The sequence below is a fragment of the Typopeltis vanoorti genome, chromosome 11, assembly GCF_054136105.1.
Source record: "Typopeltis vanoorti isolate ZY-2024b chromosome 11, IOZ_Tvanoo_1.0, whole genome shotgun sequence".
NCBI lineage: Eukaryota > Metazoa > Arthropoda > Arachnida > Uropygi > Thelyphonidae > Typopeltis > Typopeltis vanoorti.
In genome coordinates, this window is record NC_143559.1 from 77,137,833 (window position 1) to 77,161,281 (window position 23,449).

Here is a 23,449-nt window from a genome sequence, read left to right on the forward strand (position 1 = left end):
CCATCGCCACCCTCTTAGAAATATTTTTATATAGTTTTTGTTGTTGCATAAAAAAAATCAGCTAACGCCTTATGTAATAAAAATAATTCTGCAGTCTTCATGTTTTTATTGAGAGCGAAATAGAAATTTCAATGATTGATATTATTCAAGAGAGAGAGTACCCCTTAACTCTATCACTTATATTATTGATGTAATAATGTGAAGTCTATGGTTCGATTTTTGAGGTAGGGGTTATAAACCTGAAGTTATGCAAAAAAACCTGAACAGCCTTAACAAAATCGGAAACACTCTAGAAGTTCCTTTAGATAGGAATTAAAATGAAATCTATAAAAGATTTTCTTCATTTATTTATTTGATTTAATCCTTTATCCAAGTGTAAGCAAACAAAATTGCACCTGAAGTATTTTCAGGGCTGGGGAAACTCGTGGCAAAGGTGGTATATGCAGAACACTACTGTCTATAAGGGTGAAGCATAATGCTTTTAATCCCTGCTATCTGATAGGTTACTGTGTATGGAAACATGAGTTACGTGCTCAGCCCGAGTTGGGTAAATTATAGATCTTGGAAGGGAAATAGGATGGTCTTAGGTCGTCTATATTTGCATAATTCCGATTCATCATAATTTGCTGCTTGTTGAACTAGTTCATTTGGATGTGAGGACGATTTTGAGAAGTACTTTACTGCGAGAGATTGCAAGAAAGAGTAGATAGAAGGGATATTTGTGTCTCTATGAAGTTGAACATTTCTAATGTACCATGGTGCATTTAAGATCATGTGTAAGCATTTGTTTTGCAGTCTGTGCAGTTTAAGAATATTTGAGCTTGAAGTATAGCTCCAGGCGGCAGACGTATAAGTGATAATGGGACGAATCATCAACTGATAGAGGAGTAATTTGATTTTAATATCTAGTTTGCTGTTCCTATTGATAAGAGGGTAAAGCTGTGCTATGACTTTTGATGCCTTTGCACATATGGATTTTGTATGCGGGCTGAAGGTTAGTTTTCTATCTAACAGAACGCCTAGATATTTGGCTTCTGTTTTCCAGGGAATCATTATGTTAAATAGAAAGATATCTTCTTTGGGAGATGTTGAATTTTTTGTGAACAGAAGAGCACTGCTTTTTTGAGCGTTTACATGCAGTCTCCAATTCCAGAACCAATGTTCCAGTTTCAGCAGGTTATCTTGTAGTTTCTTTGAAAGAAGATGCTTTAAGAGATCTGGCCAGTATTTGCTGTATCGTTGGCATAGAGAGCAATGATAGATGACGTCGGGTTATGCGGGATGCCCGCCATGCAAATCGAGAAACGTATCGGCGCCAGGAGGGATCCTTGAGGCACTCCAGCCAAGATCCACCGCTGGGTTGAAACTGCTCCATTTTGTTTAACTTCCATGAGTCTTCCAGAAAGAAAGGACTTAATGAGGTGGATCAGATCCAGTGAAATGCCGGCTAAAATCAACTTGTATAGGGGTCCAAAGTGCCATGCCATAATTTATCGAAGGCCTCTTCTAAGTCAAGAAAGACTGCTCCGGTGCATTGATGCCAGTTGAAGCTGGTGTAATGTATTCTACTAGTCTATGGATCCGTTGAGTAGTGCTGTGGAGTGTGCGAAAACCAAACTGCTCTATAGGTAGGATATTTAGCTTGTTAACAGAAACTTGAATTTTGGAGAGGATGACTCTTTAAGCGATTTTGCCCAAATTGGAAATACGACTGACGGGGCGATAACTTTGTGGCAGCTGTGGATCCTTACCAGGCTTATAAATTGGGACCAATCTAAGTATGGCATTTATTATTGTTGTAAGATGTACAATGGCCTTTCGGGGTAGCAACTTAATAACTTTATTTGGGATGTTCAGGTCCAGGAGCTTTTATTTATATTTTTAAATTTTGTATGACGTCGTACATTTCGGCTGCAGAAGTAGGTGTGAGTTGGCTAGTACAAGTATCACATTGTTTTAGTACGTATCTGAAGTGGCGGTGGATTTTATAAATATGATTGAAGTTCAGGTTATCATAAGATGGACTGCACTGCTTTTCTAAGTTTTTGACTATAGTTTCAAATTTTTCAGCATCTGAGTGAACTATGCCTAAATCCGATTTGAGAGGAGGAAGAATTTTATTTTTATTTTTGATATTTCTTAACAGTTTCCAAACGGTTTGATCACCTGGTGAAATGGAAGCTAATAATTTATCTTCCCATAGTTTGTTTCTGTGGGCGTTCAGTGTGTCTCTCACTGCACTATTCAACCGGTTCAGTAACTTTTTTTATCCTGGGGAGCATATTTGAGGTGATAGATGATAAGGCTGCATTGATTTCTTGAGTAAACTTATTGATTGCAGAATCAATTTCTTCTTTAGAGTTAATAATATGAGGAACAGGACCAAAATAATTTGTAAGCACAATGGATAGTTTTTCCCAAGGTATGAAGGTGTGAGGCGGGAGAACAGGCCTTCTGATTGCCCAATTGGAGCAGAATAGGGTTGCGGTCAGAGGTTAATTCGTCAAGTGAATCCAAGTTGTACTACAATTTGACATTTTGGAGTACAGCTATATCTAAGATATCGGAGGAGCCAATTGGACTGATATGAGTTGGTATAGAAGAACCAGCCACAGCTATGCAATTGGAACTTGAGTAGTTAAACAGTATTCGGCCATTTTTGTTGGTAGATTTACTGTTCCAGGTAGGATGTTTTGCATTGAGGTCTCCAGCGATGATGACCGGTCCTTTTACTCCATGGATGACATCCAGATCTGAGGTCAACAATGTTTTTTGATGGAGGACTGTAAGCGGCAAACATTTTTAAGTTTCCAATTAAGTTTGTGAGGACATTAGTGCCTGTGATTTCGAGGTTGGTGGTTGTAGGATTGGTTATTGAATGATGGTTGATATAGTTTTTGATAAGGGTGGCTGTACCTCCACCTCTATAGTCAAGCCTGTCCTTTCTGTAAATCGATACCCTCTGATTTTTAGGTTGTTAGCAGACCTCAGGTGAGTTTCATTGATTAGAAATTTGTCTGGATTATATCTATTATTGAATTCCTGGATTTCCAACACTTTGTTTTTGATACCGTTGGCGTTCCAAGCGATAATCCTAAGCGAATCTGGGGTGATTTTTTTCGTATGCATCAGACAGTGCAGATAATATGGATTGGGTTTGCTGTAAGAATCTTTTTGTACCACTTAATGGATTCGAGTTACTGAAATCTTTCAGCATATTTACAAGAGAAGAGGTGATAATAGCTGATAGATTTGAATGTGGATTAGCCAGGTTCTGGGTTTGTACTATCTGTTTGGTGCGAGTGACATAAGCATATATTCTTGCTTGATGTTGAAGATTCATTTTCTTAAGGGGCTCAGTTAATGGTGGGCGAGCACCTGTTGTCATGTTCTCACTCTTGGAGACTGAGGAGCCTGAACTTCAGGAACTCTCGCTCTAGATGACGAGGTATATTGATTATTTGGATCGTTCCATCTGTTTTTGGGGTGATGTATACACCCTCTATAATTAGCAGTGTGAGGACCCCCACAATTAGCGCACTTAGCCAGGGTGGATTTTGGCTTGGTGTAGGTGTTTGTGGAGTGATTCTCGCCACATTTTAGGCATCTGTACTGGACTTTGCATAGCTTCTGGACATAGTCAAATTTTTAGCATCTGTGGCACAGCCCAGAAGATACTCTCTTTTTCAATGGTTCTGGAGTGATTTTAAGTCCACAGATTGATTTTAGATTGTATATGTCTTGTAAATATTATGAATCTCTACTAAGACCAGAGGGATAGGTGTCTTATTTGATCTGAACATTCTAGTGACCTTTAGGGGAGGTAGATCATGTAAGTTGAGGTCAGTAACTATTTCATCTGTGTCAATATCCTCGGAGACTCCTCGTAGGACCACTTTCAGAATTGTTTCGGAGGCAAGTGAAAATGTGTGATATTGTGTTCCTCTTGCATCCAGCTCCTTTGTAAGATTTCTATAATCAGCCACCGTGGCGGACTGAATTTGTATGCCCTCATCTACATTTTTAGCCGTTCTATAATTTATTTGTAAGTAAGCCATGGTGGTTCTTAGTGTTGTCCATCTCTGCTTTTCTCTTAGGATAATCGGTGGCACCTTTTCATTGGAGGAGGCAGAGGGATCTGAAATGGGAGCATCCTTATCTATACCAACATCATTTGTTGGCTCAGCAGCGAGAGTTTTTCGCTTCTTAAGAGTGCGGATCTCTCCTTGATTAGAAGGATTAGAGGCAGAGACAACTAGATTGAGCTTTTCCTCCATTTGAGGAGAGTCTTCATTTTCCACATCATCGACCTCGGGTGAAGAATATAAGTTTAAGTAGCCGGGCCAATCTCGTTCAAATTTTTCGTGCCTGACCTAGACGTCGTCAAATCAGTGAAGACGTCTAGGTCAGGCACGCTCATATCGATTTAATTGCGTGTGAGCACTAGTAGAAATTCTGCAGGTCCAGAGATCCGCCAGCAGAAATTTTGTAGAAAATCCCGCAGCTGCAAAGGACTGCCAGCAATACCAAGCGTAGGCTGAACGAAGCAATAGCAATTAAATTGCATCAAAAATCAAAGTCTTACCTTGTGCTCCACTATCAGTAATCAGATGAGTCTTTTCATCTTCAATCAATCACTAATTTTTTAGTACGGGCTCGTGGTGGCATTTTTAAAAGCACTCATAAAAAAAAAACATAAACCATTCACACATAAACGTTCAGAATGACCACCAGAAACAAATTCACACCAGCTTATGGTAAAGGTGGTATAAGTTCTGATCACCAGAAGTCATATCACCATATACCAGTTGCCAAAAGGTGTCAACACTTTATTATTAAAATTCTCTGGATCAGAGATAGTTGATGAAAGTTTTTTCACTTGGTTATGCTAGCAATTATATATTTGGTTTAATCCTTTATCCAAGTGATTGTGCATTACTTCCACCTTAGTATCACCACCTCTGGGTCTGGCTCCCACTGACTAGACCTCAATAAAGGTCGAAACCGGTCTGGGTAGTGTCCCTTCCCTTAATGTAGAGCATTATACATGTCGTAAGGAGATGTGCTTTGCATTATGGGATATTAAGGCAAGTGATCAGGATTATACCACCTTTACCACGAGTTGCCCCAGTCCTGATACTTCAGGTGCAAACTTCGTTTGCTTACACGTGTATAAAGGATTAAACCAAATATATTTTGTAGTCAAGTGAAAAAACTTCAATCAGATTTTCTTTATGTTGGCTAGCGCTACGGAATGAAAGCCTGTATCTCTACGGCGACATGCGGACTGTAGAAAAAACAGAATAACAAAAATGAGAAAGGTGCCTATATCCCTATGGACAAATATCAAAAACTAGATAGAATGCATGCATGACCATGCTAAAATGGCTTTTGGAACCAAATCGGTAGGCCACCCAATAGAAAGACAGTAGTAGTCATCAATTAGCTTTGAGCTCAGCTGTTCGCGATAGATCAAGACTGTCTCTCTCTCGCTCTGTCTGCAGATTTCTATTAGTAATAGCTAAATGAGCTGCCTATCTCCATATGAAAATATTGTGTTAAACTAAATATTAAATTAAGTACAGAAGTGAATTTCAGATGTGCATTTTCACTTGGTGTAAAGAAAAGTTTAGTTATAGAACAATTAGTTTTATATTGCTATTGCCTTTGCTTGCTTTTAAATGCATACCGGCTGTTTATCAGTTGCCCTGTACTTCCCTTCTCCATCATGAACGGCTATTCCAGAATCTTCGTGCAAACCTCCTGCCATATCGCCTTCCCAACTCTTCCTCTCCATGTAAGTCATGGCCATCCTCTCTTATTTCTTCCACCAGTTCATCATATCACCATCGAACAGTAAAGATCGACACTTCAACAGGTCAGAACATTTTCTCACAAATTCTTCTCTCCAGCGCAGATTTTTCTGTTACATATTCACAGGATAAAGTTCATCCTTATCCGCCTGTATAACAGAACAGTTTTTACTGTCACTGAGAGCAAAGTTTCTCAAATAGTATTTCTTGGAACCCTAGTATTCCACAAGATATAGCAAGGGGTTCCACGAGAAATCCTGATTGAAAAAAAAATTAAACATCACATATTAAGGAAATGTAATCACTAGAACACAAAATATACCAAAATAGAACAATCTGTTTAATATTTGATCGGATGACTAGTCTTCTTAGAATACTTCATTAGGCGCATAACATGAAAAGAGAAATACAAAAATATATACAGGGCGATCAAAATTAAAGTAACCCTGTTTAAGGCCTTGTGGTGCCACTCAGTGATCCATAAGCGCCTCCGTAGCGCAATTGGAAGAACGACGGTACATTGCGCCCTTCGATTGGAATAGGCCTAAGTTCGATTCTCGTCGCGACGGGAGGAATCTTTATCTGGACGATTTCAATCGAAGGTGAGTTAGCCGATCTCATACGGAGGTAGCAGGGTTTTTTCTCCCGGAAACTCGGGTTTTTCATCCCGCATACAGACAAATCGGCCCTTCAGAACACACGCAATTTACAGACAAAAAATACTAGTTGTGGTGGGCGGTAGATGGCGTTGATGGAGATGATTCGTAGTAGAGGTTCGGTGTAGTGGTTGAGACAGTTGTAGGTATCCTCCCGCGATGAGTCGTCGGACTCCTTGGAGGTATCAGGAATAATAATAATAATAATAATAATAATAATAATATGTTGCGAAACTTTGCAGGATTATATGAAAGAAAAAAAAGTAGTTTCAAAATTCACCACCAGGTGAGCTGTATGGTATACTTAATGTATATGTAGAAACTTTTCTCTCTGTGTGTAAGAAAGGGAAAAGCGATACAGCCATAAAGAATGCATTCATGGGCTGTACTGTTCAATTTGCTGCCCATTCGGGTATGCCATAAACTGTATCCGTTACATAGTGTGTGTGTGCTCAACGGCACACACACTATGTTTCATCAAAACGACTAATCATTTGTCACGGAGCAAATGGAGATAATGGACCTCGTCGACATTTATTCAGGCAACGAATTTCGCACAGTGCAGCAATAGCATTGGAATTGTCTAGGTTGTACAGCTTCACGAGCACGTTGGCGCAAGGTCAATGCCACCACTGTGGACGCTATTAACAACCAGAATGAAGGGAAATACCCCGTGTCCATCTTTATAAACCTTCCTGGCGCCTGCTGAGCTGCGTGATATGCGAATTCCATGCATTTGGTTACAACGTTCTCTGGTAGTGAAATTTGGAACTACTTTTTTTTTTTTTTTCTTTCAGATATCACTTTCGCACGACGTATAATATATTCCTGCAGCGTTTAGCAGCAACTGGCTCACTGGATGGCGCTCCACAAGGCCTTAAACAGGGTTACATTAATTTTGATCACCCTGTATATATAATAGTTAAAAGTGAGTCAGGTATAACATGGAGATTACTTTTTTTTAAAGATATATTTGCAGTTTCATTAACAAGTTGTTAATACTGATTTAAAACTGATCATCACCATGGTTTATCTTCTTGTTTTGTAGGAAAATACTCCATTAAAACTGACTTAAAATAGCTATTGCAATTGTGAAAGTGTCACTGAGTTTTTTTTTTTTTTTTTTTTTTTTTTAAAAACTTGGAATTACTACACAATGAACTGTTTGGCAAAAAATACATCATGTATCACCGTTGCATGCTAATTTCATAACAGCTCATTACTTGAGAAACCTTTATCACGTGTACAAACACCTCCATACATACTATAAATAAAATTTGCGCAACTGCATTTTTCTGCCAAGCGTATTACGGTCTTAGAGTAGGCTTACTATGGTAGTAGTTATTTATTATTACCAGTTGCTCAAGCCTCAGAATAGTAAATTGAAAGTTAGAAATCATGAATATTCTGAAACATGAATGCTTTCGATGTCTTGTTAAACTATAATATTGGGAAAATATACCGCAATTGTATGATTTTGAATTATCCGAAGGGAAACAAAATGAAACCAAAGCATCACATTCGATCGGTAAAAGTGACACACATAAAATTACACCGAATTCATCATTTCGTTGGTAAATGTAAGTACTGCGCGTGAAGTATCTGACCAATTTCATATTTTCTTCCACATCTTTTACCAGATTCCATGCGATATACATCACAGCTAATTTTATGAGTTTTACTATACGTTCAAAACGTTGGTAAACCCATACATGGTAAGCCGTGCGAGTGTTTCAACTATGATGTAAGCGCATGCGCTCAATTCAAGACTTGTGCCAAGGTTGGTAAATTTAATGTGTGCTTGTAGTGTGGTTGATTAGTGGTGTTAGATGAAGTTTATATAAATTAACGATTTTACACTATATATATATATATTTAGAACTTACTTTATTGACACTAAGTGTGAACCAAAAAAACAAAGGTAAAATGATTTTGGTTAATATTTTCTACCTTTTTTCTTCGTTGAATTGGTAACGATGCATTTTATTTAATTATGAATCCAGTTATATATGTGAATGAAAATATATTGACATCTATTTGAAATTATGACTTTATGTGTGGGACCACAACAGAAAATATTCTAATATTGATGTGGGATAAATCTGAAAAGCAAAACATTTAACATTTTAAAAAAATGTTAAATTTAACCGGCCAAGTTATTAGTACTGACACCCATGCATTGCTGGGCATAGGCATACCGGTCGTAACAAACTAATTAAAATGCTTTGAATGACATCACCCGAATGCTGTAAAATCCAAAATTTTAGTTTAATGACCTTAAAGTATGCAAAATGAGTGCTTATGGATATCTCACTTATTACAATTGTGGTATTTGTCGTTCTGAAACAAAGGGGAAAATATATGTAAGTTAATGAAAAATAATAAAGCCGATAATTTGATGCACCATGGTATATTTGTAATTATTATTGCACAATTGTAATCACAATAAGGTAACCTATGTGGATGCCTTATGTCTATTAAACAAGCTCTAATTTATAGAGAGTTGCTTATTCTGTAGATACTCACTATTCAATTCATCACAACCACTGGAGAAGTGAAAGTTCAGTAATCATTGCTTCATTAATAAGCATTTGTTGTTTTATGTGATGGAAATCAATGGAGAGGGGCAGGAAGAAAAATGAAAATCATGTGAAATTATATAAAAAAAAAATCAAATAAATTATGAAATTAATCAGCACAACAAAACCTAATTTTAAGTATTTGGGCATTAGCCATATCCTATGCAATTATAAATTAAATTATGGAATAGTTCTCTGACTGTATTAATCCTCTTGTGTTGAGCATGGTTACACCAAAAATTATACTTTTATTTTCAGACTCATTTTACCCAAGCTTAAGTAAACAAGTTTGTGCAAGAAATATCTTCACAGCAGCACCATTTTTATATACAGGTTTATGTATCCCATAATGCACAGCACAACCTTTTTTGGGACATGTATAATGAGAAGGGTCACTACTTTTACTGAGGCTCATCAGTAAGAGCTTATCCACCATAATGCAAAATTTTAGAGCAATGAACTCAGAGTATGCAGAAATCAATGTTTTTACACACATTATGCTTTTGGAAACAAAAGTTAAAATATGAGTTAATGTAGAAAAGAGAGTGAGAGCAACATAATGGACATCAGCAGTCTGAGAAGTAAATTAATGCTTGTACAGAAAGACCCATACCAATTAGAACATCTATTGAAAGGGGATATGTTCCAGTAAATTGGAGGATAAAAGTGGTTGATAGCAGAGGGTTGGAATAAAATAGTGGAAGAGGAGAGAAAAAAAAAAAAGAGAAGAGTGTTGTTTGACGATTCAGTTTTTAAGGTTATAAAATCTGAATAGGTGCTGAAGATGTGCTTGAAAGGCAGGACAATTAGTACAGTGACTGAGGATGTGGAAAAAAGAGGATATGCATATGAATTGATTGTGCTAGTTGGAACAAGTAATTTTCAGGATAGTGTCAGTGAGGTGCAGTGATATTTGAATGTGTTATTAGAGATTGTGAAATGTAAAAGTGCTAAGGGTAAAGTTGTTTGTATATTTCTAAAGTATGTGAGTAGAGAGCAGAGAAGAGGAACAATGATTCTAAATGGTTATGATAACAAGTTTGTATAAGAAGAGACCACAGGTATGTGGATCTGCAGAATAAATTTGCATCTTAGTGAGATTGGTAATAAGAGGCTGAGTAGATTGCTCAGTAGATTGGGTGTATGAGAGAGTTTATGGGGGGGGGAGATGAGAACTAGATGGTAGGTTTCGAAGTGTGGGTTTTAAGTGGGATATGTGATGAAGCTGCAGGGATGGTCTTAAATGGATTGAGTCCCATAAGAGTATGAGGCATGATGGAACAAGAAGGGCGATTAAGAGTTAGAATTCTCATCATAGTTAGTTAGCACTAGACACATCAGGATTAAATGTAAGAAATTCTTAACATTAGAAATGCAAATGAATCAAAATTATTACAATTTCTAAACTGGTTGACATAAGAGGATGTCCTTGTAGAGATAGAATTTAATAGCGCTGTGTATTCAAGGAAGACAGGTAGAATAAGGGTGGAATATTTCTAATGATCATAGATGAATTGCAGTTAACTAGAGTAGAGATTGGGAATGATTGTGTTAGTGTGAGTAATTCATCTAAAACTTTGAGGCCGTTTGCTGCAAAGCAGCAGTTTTGCAAGACAAAATGTATAGTGGATGCTTCTGTGGATCAACTGACGAGGACTTGGAATACATGGACAAATCTTGTGGATGAGATGCTCTCATTATGTGGATAGAATAGGCTCTCATTATGGATGATTTTAACTATAAACTGGAGGGAGGAGAAAACATGCAAGAGTGGAGAAAGAGAATTCATGCTTTAGGCAACATGTTATTATTACTATTTCGTGACACCTCCAAGGAGTCTTAAAGACTTATCGAGGAGGGCACCTACTCTACAACTCTCTGTCTCCGCCACTTAATCCACCAACTGTGTTATGGAAGAGACTTGGCATTGGTGAAGTTGCAGTTAGTTGTAGTTGGTGGATTGAGTGGCGGAGACAGTTACAGAGTAGGTATCCTCCCTTGATGAGTCTTTGGACTTCCTGGAGGTGTCATGTAGTAGTAATAATAATAATATTTGAATATCTATCCATAAACGAGGTAACTGTTTTGCCTCTAGCTGAGAAAGCGATTGTTGAGTTTTGCATTGAGAAGTAGCTTGATATTCTACATTGTGAAGTGAAAAGGGGGAAAAAAAGTTTTGATGTTAATTATTAGCGATCTTAAATTTTAGCCCGAGTTATGATTGAGTATGGTGTGTTTGGAAGTTTTTGAGTTTAAAGTACTTTTCTGATATATTTCTTTCTGTCAATTATGGCAGCTGTCATACCTCTATTTCAGTGGCGTCGTATGCCCATTTCAGTTACGTGCGCTGTCGTATGGCTTATGCAACCTGCAATACAAAATTCATGTCAATTGATTGCATATGATTGCATTTTTATCGATATATGAAAGTTAACAAGAGTGCTTTGTGCATCAGCACTCATCTTAATTGGTTCAATGTAATTAATTGTAGGATAACTTTGAATACTTTAATTTATCAATTAATTGTAACCAAATTGCATCAGTTCTGATCTTAATTGGTTCAATGCAATCTGTGTAGAGTGGGGACAATGTGTTGTTTTAAGACATATTAGAAAACAATAACGAAGGAGAATTCTATATTTAGTTGGTATATTTGAATTGCTCAAAAGTTTACACCTTTGAGTAATATAATAGTAAATTTGGGAGAGAAGGATGAAGCTTACCTCCTTCGACTACAATCATACAATCCCCAAAAGCTCTGGCAAAAAATGGGATATTCAGTAGATGTCAACACCGTTTCCCATGGCAAATATGGGCACAAAAGTTATAAATTATTTATAGAAAATTATATATTAAAAACTTGTCTATATTGGTGTCCTAAACATGTCAGTCCACACTTCATGCATGAAAACCTGTCATAAATTGAAACACCAACTAATGACAAATGACAATGTCCAATTGGATTGATTTACACAATAACCAATCACAGCCACTGATTTCTGAATGTTGTTGTCTCAGTGCACATCCTGCCTTGCCTTCTGGGTTTAAAACCACTGGAACACTAAGAATTTGACCCACTGTGCCATCTATACATCTGTCCAGAGGGTTCAAATGTTAATATTTGTGACCATACACACCCCGGGCTATTAACACAACTGTGATGCAATGTTAATGCATCAAAAAGTGTCCTCTTCATGAAGTATTAGTATATGTTTAATTTTAGGAATCATGCAAAGCCAAGAAACAATTAGGAGTGTGTTTAACAGGAATAAATGCAAAAATAAAATATCAGTGATATTGCCATTCTGTGGGTGTGCATTGCACACCCTGAATATATGCCTCTGCTCTATTTACTCTTATGTGGTTGCCAGCACAATGCAGTCTTAAAATGGCGTCACCATTTTAAGATTACATTTTGTGTAGTATCATACTTGATTTTGTAACATGCTGTCCTGTAGATGTATGCACTTCTTGTTTTAAAAATGGGGCATGTATGAAATGGGAGTGTTTGCATGAAATGTAGACAGTAGAAAGAGCCACCACAGTCACTGCTTTTGTTTCAGTGGCAGTGATGGTGGTGTGACAGAAACAAGCAAGTGCAGACAGAAGAGATATGATTGCCTAGATATGGAGAATCTGAAGGATGGTGTTGAATGTGATTTCTTAAGTGAGAATAGGATGCTTGAAGAGAGAGAGGGAATACTGAAGAGGAAGTTTAAGGTATGAAAAATTAGCTGATTCATATGAAGGGAAAGATTGGTAGACTTGAAAGGCCAACTGATGTGTGACAAACAAGAGGAAATGTGAGAGAAAATTGTGGGAATGAGAAGGGGGGAGAGTGAGAGAGAATAGAGGAGTGAGAGATGGCAGGAAAGCAGATGATAGAACTAGGAAGGAGAACTTTGCAGTAGAGATTGACTGATGTTGTTGAGCAAGGAATGAATGAATGGATCTGTGATGGGTGTGATTTATGTATGAAGACTTATTGATTTGTGGTGTGCAGACTAGATTTTCAGAAGTGTGTGTATGTCTGGAGGAACAATAGAGAATGCCAGTATGGCAGTCAAACAAAATGAGAATATGGATGGTGAAATAGTGATTATTGGTATGAATGAATGATCTGAGAGGTACATGAATCAGTTGGTGAGAAATCTTAGGTTAAGGAAAAGAATTGCACAGCAGAAAAAAGTAAGAGGGAAGATAGTGAGCATTTTGCATAGATATGATAATGTAGAATTGAGGAGGAGAACAGCAATAATGAATGACATGATAGCAAGAATATTTTGAAAGAGAAGTCTTGGATTTGTGGATGTGTGTATTCTTGGAGTGCATTTGTGGATAGAAGAAAGATGTATGCAAGAGATGGACTTCATTTGAACATGGAGAGATGTATGCATTCAGAGAGATTGTTGTTTTTTAGACAAGTGAGAGCATTAGGAGATGGGGAAACTAGAGCTGCCCGGGTAGTGTTATGGCCTCTTGTGGAGATAGTCAAGAAGAAGAAGTCCTGAGAGGAATAGAAGTAGAAGAGTGTAGCATATTTTGGATGGGAAAGTCATTAGGTCATCATATGATTAGGTAATATGATGGCACATAACTTATGTGATTTAGTTCTGTCCTCTCAGAGTAAAGAATTTGGAAGGAAATGGTATTAATAGTTTGATATATAGGCAGATGAAATATATAGGCAGATAATCATTATGGAAGGTTTTAACTACAGCAGTATAAATTGGGCTGAGGAAACTATATACAATAGTAAAGGAATGGGATGTCTGGAATTCTTGAGGGAGAAAATGTCTTGGGCAATATGAATGTAGTAGTAGTAGTAGTAGTAGGGAACACAAGGATCAAGAGTTTTGGATTTGATTCTTGCATCAAAGAATCTGATTATAACTGAGATGTCAGTCTTGTTCCCTGCTGGGTAGAGTGACCATGTAGTCAAGGAATTTATGTGGGATTATAAGGTAGGTGACTATAAGCTTAGTAATCAGCTAGGAGTAGTTCTGTGGATGGAAGAATTAAAAGGGAGAGTGGATGGGCATTAAGAAATATTTATTAACAGCAATGGCAAATTGCATTCCTTAAATAAAAAATAAAAAAAAGGCACAATTTGGTGTATAATGAATGACAAACAATCATACAGGAACTGTTGATAAAAGAAGTTATGAGAAAAGTCTGTGAGAGAGAGAGAGAGTGTGTGCGGGGGGGGGGAGCAGTTGCATGAAGAATATATCTTAAGTCAGGAGAGTGACTAGTATAGTGTGGAAGACAACAATGAATATGAAAAGAGACTAGTACTATGGTCCAAGAAAAATCCTAAGGATTTCTTTTGTTATGTGGTCAGTAGGGATGTGAGGAGCTGAAGGATCTTCCTCAGCCATAGCCAAACCAAATTAATCGGTCTTGAGTGTGGACAGTAGGGTTTTTCCCAGTTTATCCTGGGGTTTTTCATCCCGCAAAACAGGCAAACCGGCCTTGAGAACTCAACACTACAGGACATAGAAAACACTGGGGTGTAGGACTGACGACCTTATCCTGTGAATGGTTTGAGGTCCGATGATTAATAAACCCTCGACACCGCAAGGTAAGAAGGGTAAAAAAAAAAAAGGTGAGATGTGGTCAGTTGGAGAAGAAATTATTGGAAAAATGACCGTTAGGTGAAAAATGGAGGTCAAGTGACCAGTTCAGATGACATAGTAGTTTAATGATCAGATGATTCATCCAGGAAAAGAAGGTTTTATTCCTGGAGGTATGTGGCATAGGAGTTCATGAGGAGAGGATTAAAAATATTAATTCTTTCAATATTTTGTCTTAGTCACTGAGGTATCTCATTAGGGAGTAAAGTGAAACACATGGACGGGAAACTAAAGTCCTAACAAGGTGGGGGGGTGTCCTCTATGGGCAACTTCTGGTGACCTAGGATGTAAACTGGGATCTCGAAATATTAGTTTTGAAGATTTGACAGAAGAGGACTTTGCTTTTGGATCTGTTTTCTAACATGTTCTATACATTCTCAATGGGGTTTCAGATCTGGGTTTGCTTATGCTTGGATAAAGGATTAAACCAAGAATATCATTTGTTGGCATCTTTAATTTAATTTTGGTGACAAGGGGAGATGGTAGAAGTTGTCATACTCTCCAAATCACTTCTGAACAGTTATTGCATGACGGACAGTATCATTGTCATCCATGAAACAACCATCACTGCTGGGTTTAAAAAGTTAACATTGCAGGATGAACTTAATCAGCAACAATGTTCAGATATTCCTTGGAGGGCACTAGATCTTCCAACAATATCACAGGATCCGTTCCATACCAACAGAACATGTTTTGCATCTGGAGGTGGTATCATGGTGCAGGGACATTATATGCAGGGAATTGAAAATTCTTCTGCTGATTTCTGTGAAGAACTGGAAAGTTAGTCTGTGTTTTCAAGGCAAGCTGGGTTCATTGCTTCATAGGCTCGCACCAAACTCTGCCTACCGTTGGTACAGAACAAGGTCTACCATGACTTTTTTTCCATTGTCCAGTCACGGTGCTCCTAACACCACTGTAGACTAACTTTCCAGTTCTTCAAAGAAATCAGTAGTTTCCATATAGGCATGCAACTGTCAATACTGATCCCCTTCAATTCCCTGCACATAATTAAGTGAGATATGGACTGAGATCAGTCTTCATTAAATGCTTTGGTCAGTTGCTGCACACAGGAAGTTCTGTTTATCCACACAAGCCTTCTCAGATACAGAGGACTTTGCTTCTAATGGTGATCTTGTTCCTGACAGACTGACTTAGGACACTTACAACTCTTAGACAAGCAATGTAGATATTTTTCCACTGATTAAATACCTGCAATATCTCACCTTTTGAGAACCTAGTCAGCTTTGCTGTTTTCAAAGTGCTATTCTATCACGATAGCTTTTCAGATCTGTAATGACTTCTATTTAATATTGATGTTTTTCTCCATCTGATCCTATGTGAAGGAGTATCCAGATCATGTTCTGCCAATCCCGACTTGCCATACAGATGATCCTGGATGTATTTTTGGGTTCTTCAAGGCAGGTGTTAACTGATCTACCAGTCTGTCCAAAGTAGGCTAAACTGCAGGCACAAGGAACTATATACACTTCCGGATGTAGTCGATCTTTGGGAGAATGCATGAAAGTAGTTAGTTGAATGAAAGGTTTGAAAACAGTATGTGATTAACTTTGACTATTTTTTCTGATGTACACTTAATATATGGGATGGGAGGGAATAGTTTTGCTGTGATCATGTACGTAATGTGTTGTGTGTGTGTGTGTGGGGAGGGGGTGCATGTAATATTTTATTTATTTTATATGGGCTTTAGTCATTGGCTAAAAAGGTGTTGTGAAGATCTCACAGTCCTAAGAGCTATATCATTTGAACAACTAGCCCTGACTCAGCGAGTGTTTTGAGAATGGCATACTGTTGGGAAGGGTGGTGGTATGACTGTTTATGTAAATATCTTCCAGTATGAGTAGGTTTTCTGTCAAATGCCTTGGAAAAATCTAAAAGAATCACTGTGTATCCATCCCTCTTATCTTATCCAACTCCATTTCCATCAAAACAAGACATACAATGAGGGTCTGGTAAGTTCTGATAAACACCTAGAACAAAAATTACATTAAAGCAACTGATATAACCACAAGAAAGAAAATACAAGGATATAAGAACATAAGTTACCTTCATAATTCTGCTACTAGTATGGTCTTTCTTGTCATTATATCAGTTGCTTTAATATCATTTTTATCTAAGTGTTTGTCAGAACTTTCCAGATCCCCCCCCCTCTCCCACCACCTTGTACCTTTAAGAAAGCAATACTATCCTTATAAAATATCAAAGTGTTATCAACCCACCTGTGGATGCAATTTCTCGCCCGTTTCTTTAATGCTCTAAAACTAATTACACCAGAGATAGACAGTGATCTATAATTAGTTACATCAGTTGTAGCTCCATCCTTGTATAGTGGAATTTGCCCACCTTTCACTCATTAGGAATCATGTTACTGTTGAGATTCAAGTTTAACAACTGGGCTGGAGTAATAGCTAATTGTCTAGCATACTCCTTTAACAGGTGTGCTGATATTCCATCCAAACCAATGCTGTTAGCATATCAATCTCTTCCATCTCTATTTTTTTTTTGCATAAGCTTCTGGAGAACTAATAAGTCTGTCAAGAATATATGCCTTAGCAAAATGATTACCTAATAACTTAATAACCCAGCTATTTCCGATGCATTCAACACTTTTCTGGCATCTGTATTTACTGAAGTTATACTACCAGGATAATTCTTTTCTTCGCTCGGCATATAGTGAAAGGATTCTTTTGGAATTACTTTAGCCTGTTCAGTTAACTTTTCCTTTTCTAATTCATCTTGCTCTATACTACTCTAATTCATCTGCAAGATGAATTAGAGTAGTATAGAGAACAGGCCAAGAACACTTGGCCTGTTCTCTCTACTACTTGTATGTTTTCCATAAATATAGGTTCTTTAACAATTCTTGTTTACTTTAGCTGATGTTTTAAAGCTTTTAGTCATCCATTTAACACACCTTGCAATTAACTCTCCTAACTCTGGAGATATAGTCAGTTATAATTTCTTTAAACACATCTTGATCACTTCACTTCCCATGAATTAATTCCTTTATAATGTTAGCTCTGCTAATTGCCCAACCTTTGCCAGCAAAGGTTGGTCGATTGGCAGAGCCTCTGCTACTAATGTCTCACTCAAAAAGTTAAGCAAGTTTGAGTGCGGTTAATAGTTAGATCAATCATCAGATGCTGTTGGCACACTCTCCCTCGATGAGTCTTTGGACTCCCTGGAGGTGTCACATAATAATAATAATAATAAATAATAATAATAATGTAGTTTTTCAAACCATGGCACAGATAGAAGCTGCCTTCATAGTTTATCATAATCACCTGCCTTACAGCTAACATACACATGCTGATCACTGAATTAGAAACCTTTTATGCAGATTTACTTAAACATCACTTACACAGATATATGCAAAATACTTGGTCAAGTGTATCACCACTTGTTCTAGGCAATTATTTAAGAATGCTGCTGGTCAGTAATTGTCAGTAGTGTTGATCAAAGAAAAACAAAGAATGTTTCGGAGTTCAGGGGTTTATTGTGGATGCCCATTTGGCATGAAGCACTCTCCCAACATCAATAAGTATGGTTGCATTAATTTATCAAAGATCTGGGAGACTATCATTTTAAGAGCTGATATCCAGACTTCTCTAAATTAACTTTGTAGTTATCTGTCCCATAGAAGACACCACGTAAGGACAGTAGATAGCAGTTATGATTGTAATTGTTTTTACAATTACATAGTTTAGTACTGTGTGCCTGTCACAGGTATCGTTGTGCTCTGATGATGCTGGATAGAAAACCAATGAATTATTAGCGAGTTGAATAAATGTATTTTTCCCTCCTTCTTCATGTTGTTTATACCGCTAAGCATTATTATGAATAATGAATGACACCTAAGCCTTTCTTTACATATAAGTATAAAAGTGAAATAAATAAATAAAATTAATATTTTAAAAAAAGTATTATTTATTCTGGATAGAGCAGCTTTTAAGAATGTGATTTATTCCGTCAATTAAGATCGTCAATGAATTCCTTGCATTCCATATTAAAGTTCCCAGAAGTGCACAACTTTGCCTTAACTAGTTCACCTTGCATGTATCAAATGAGCATATAAATATTTACACAGTAAAACATAAACACAATTTTATTACCAATATATATATTATATTATATTAAAAATATAATTTTAAAAAATTAAAATATTATCAATAAAATGTTAATATTGGTAAATTAATATATGCAATGTGTAAATATAATTAAACTTAGCATGTTTTAGTAGTAACATACACTTGATTTATGATGCATGCAGTGAGAAACACATCCTCATCAAATTCTAAAACAGACTTTATGAATTCATATCACAGTTCACTTCATAAACAGTTGGGTTGAAGGCGGGGATAACCACACAGTCAATTCATGAGAGCCAAACATGCAGTGATAAGATTTCATTTGTGTATACTGTCAGTTCAAATGTTTTAAAAATTTAAATTAACTATATCCAACATTTACTAAAATACAAATTAAAAATTTGCTCATCAAATGCTAAAACAGAACTAATGAATTTACATGACTTTGTATTCAACTTCACAAACTTCGTAAATGCCAAGAAATTATATTCTTGATTTAATCCTTGAGGGAGGGGATAAGTCAGCTCTTGTGAGCCAAACATGCAATGATAAGATTTCACTCATGTGCACTGCCGATTTAAACATTTAAAAACTTTAAATATGTTTGGTACATCTAAAATTGGGTATAGTTTTTTGCAAAACTGAGAATGAAGATTTTTTGTTACAGAGCACTTGCAGTATGTTTCTTTACTCTTTTGGAACCACACAGACTTAGAGAGTTTGAGTGAATGAATGTGTGGATGAATTCGTCATTTCAGGAAGAGTTTTCAGTTATGTCATCAGAGCAGGTTTGGATCAGGAGAATGAAAGTGCTAATCTGTGGGAATAAAAGGTAGAAATTATGCAAGTCATCCTACTTGCATGATTATAGTGGCAAAAGATATGGCTCAGAGTAGATGATGAAAGATCAGCTCTGTATAAGAAGTTATGGTTTGAGTTATTAAGATGTTGAAAGTTTTTTCACTTGGTTATACTATAAATTATAAATGCCAAGAAATTATATTCTTGATTTAATCCTTGATAAGTCAGCTCTTGTGAGCCAAACATGCAATGATAAGATTTCACTCATGTGCACTGCTGATTTAAACATTAATGTTTGGTACATCTAAAATTTGGTATAGTTTTTTGCAAAACTGAGAGTGAAGATTTTTTGTTGCAGAGCACTTGCAGTATGTTTCTTTACTAAGCACTCTTTTGGAACCACACAGACTTGGAGAGTTTGAGTGAATGTGTGGATGAATTCGTCATTTCAGGAAGAGGTTTCAGTTATGTCATCAGAGCAGGTTTGGATCAGGGGAATGAAAGTGCTAATCTGTTGGAATAAAAGGTAAAAATTATGCAGGTCATCCTACTTGCATGATTATAGTGGCAAAAGATATGGCTCAGAGTAGATGACGAAAGATCAGCTCTGTATAAGAAGTTATAGTTTGAGTTATTAAGATGTTGAAAGTTTTTTCACTTGGTTATACTATATTATTATAAATGCCAAGAAATTATATTCTTGATTTAATCCTTTATCCGTGTGTGAATAAACAAAGCTTGCTTGTGAAGCACTTTCACGAATGGGCTTGCATGAAATCAAGGCGAATGAGAGTGACCAGTGAAGTGCCCCAGAGCTCTGTATTAGGAACACTACTCTTTAATTTATATATTAATGATATATATATAGATATTATTGATACAAGTTAAAAGAAGTATTTTATTTAACATATTAAAAGAAAGACAAATATCAAATAATATTCTAAAAGCTATTATAAGTATATATGAAAATAATCAAATACAAATAAGATTAAATTATGAACTATGATATCCAAGAGAGAGAAATCAAGGAGTCTGACAGGGATGTCCCCTTTCAGCAATTCTTTTTAATATTTATCTAAATGAAATTGTAATAAAATGGAATAAAAATTTCCATCAAGGTATTAAACTTTCTCCTACTTACTGTGAACTTAAACACTCTTCTTTTTGCTGATGATCAAATAATAATTGCAAATTCTGAAGATAACTTACAGAAAGATATTTTAAATTTAAATGAAATAGCCAAAGATTACGGAATGTTAATATCAACAGAAAAATCAAAAATTATAGCCTTTAAAGGACAAGATCCAATAAGAACTAAAATAGTAATAGATAACAAGATTTTAGAACAGGTGAATTCATTTAACTGCCTAGGATGTATGATTACATATGAAAAAGATATATAAACCTAAAAATTGCAAAATATTTAAAAATAGCAGGTGTAATTAACTTTATATTTAAACCTAACCTAGTTCAAAAAGAAACCAGACTAAAAGTGTACATAGGTCTAATATACTAATATATATTAGCCCTACCAGTCCTGTTTTACGGAAGTGAAATCTGGACAACAAAACAAAAGGACAAACGAATATTAATAACAGTTGAAATGAAGTTAATGAGAAAAGCTGCAATATATACTCTATTCAATCACAAAAGAAATGAAGAAATTATGAAAGAATTAAACTAGGAATCAATAATAATAAAAAAAAATAAAAAATATAAACATAAATAGATGGAACACATCAAAAGAATGACAACAGAAAGATTACCAAAACACACCTTAAATTACAAACCATTAGGAAAAAGAAAACCAGGACTTCCTCTAAAGAGATTCAACAATGACTTCTAAGATCGGAACAAGCCACTCTAAGCCTAAATCCTTGAAAAGCACGATGAAAATGATATAGCAGAAGATTTGAAAGGGGATATTCAGTTGTTTGCCGATGACGCAAAACTAGGGAGGGCAATAGTTGATAAAGGGGATGTAGATATCTTACAGGATGATTTAAATAAATTGGCAGCGTGGGCAAAGAACAATGGTTATGAATCGAATGTTGTAAAATGTAAGGCAATGCATTTCAGGATGAAAAGATTACACACTTCATATCATATTGATCATACTAGTTTACAGGAAATTGATGAGGGTAGGGATTTGGGGTGATGGTGGATAGAAATTTGAAATTAAGAGGACATATTGCAAGAGTTTGCAAAATAACTCATAGGATTACTTGGATGCTGAAGAACACATTGACAAGTAAAGATAGGAAGGTTATTATCCCTCTTTATAAAGCTATGATTTGGCCACATGTTGACTATTGTGCACAGATTTGGTAACCTACATTTTTTGGGGATCAGGAGGTGGTAGAGAGGATTCAGAGACGAGTGACCAAGCTAGTGACAGGTCTGTGGAATATTCCGTATGAGGATAGATTGAGGGTGTGGGGGTTGCGGAGTTTAGCTGGCAAGCAGAGAAGAAGGGATATGAGTAGTTGTTCTAAATTTCCATGGCTACCATGGAAGCCCAGGCCATTACTCTCCTCCTGCTATGCTTTATCATAGCTTTCAGGTTTTTAAGTTTCAACTGCTCATTTGGTTTTCTTCATACCCTTAATTTCCCATCTGATCCTTGTATATTAAATTTACTTTCGTCAGTAAATAATACATTTTTCCAAAATGAAAAATCTTTTCACATGTACTTCCATGCAGACTCCAGTCTCTTCCTGTTCACTGATGTACTTTTCCTTACCACTCAATCATGGTAATTGTCTTTTCTTAGTACTTTTTTAGTATTTTCCAGGCAAAATTTTTATGTAAATATCTACATAAGATGTGGGCACTTTTTTTTGGATTTATGTTTACTTAACATAGAATGTGCTTCTCATCATGGTTGTTCAAAATTTTCTCCTTGTTCATTTTTATTCTGTTGCAGATTTGATTTTCATTTTTGTCATGTTTTATTATATATTCTACTGTACTTTGAATTTTATTCACATATTTTGCATTGTGCCTTTCCTCCTTCATAATTATTATTATTACTTGACACCTCCAGGGAGTCTAAAGACTCATTGAGGGAGGGCACCTATTCCACCGCTCAATCCACCAACTACAATGAACCACAACTACACTGACGCCATCTACTGCCCACCACCACTACTAGTATTTTCACAGACAATCACAAACATCCATGCCCACGGTGGGATTTGAACCCACAGCCTTTTAGCTGAAGAGCGGATACACTAACCACTCAGCCAACCAGGCCAGCAAATGGAGAATTAATGGAAAATTACAAGCTGTAGCTCCTCGATAGTCTGCCTTTTTTGTAGCAGGCCATCTTAAAGAAAATGTAAATCTTTTGCTGATGTTCATTGTGGACTACTGAATCATAAATCAGTCTAATAATGTCAGAAAATAATTGATTATTCCTTTTATACTTTAAGAAATACCACAGTCTACAGATGGATGACTTTTAGTGTGTGTTCTTATCTTGATATCCCTATTATTAACTTTTTTATTGTTACTTACAACATTCTACATTATTTCTTGTATTATAATAAGTAAGAACGAAGATATTATGTTTGTATAGCAGTACTTAAAATATTGTAATAGTGTAACACATAATCTAATGGTAAATGGACAGTTGAGCAGCATGGATGATTTTCAGCACAGGCAACTGTATATTGTGAAACATCAATTTAGAATATGATTTCAACTAAGTTTTACAGAAAATGTAAGTTTATATGTTTACAGTATTTTTAGTGAGTTCAGTTATGGTATGCATGAATTTAGTACACGTAATTTGTCTGTAAGTTAGCATTGATAGTCACATGATTATGAAGTGATTTATACTGTATATCACAAAAC

The 23,449-nt window shown here is 36.2% G+C and overlaps 1 protein-coding gene across 3 annotated transcripts in view; it reads left to right on the forward strand.

Annotated features, from left to right (window-relative positions):
- Positions 1-7,798: 7,798 nt before the first annotated feature.
- Positions 7,799-23,449, forward strand: part of LOC150101764 (coronin-1C-like) — a 218,952-nt gene continuing 203,301 nt past the window's right edge. Inside the window, exon 1 of one of the 3 annotated variants that reach the window (XM_090399832.1) lies at positions 7,799-8,049. The gene's annotated coding sequence lies outside the window, so the exon portion shown is untranslated. The other 2 variants (XM_090399833.1, XM_090399831.1) reach the window with 2 other exon arrangements.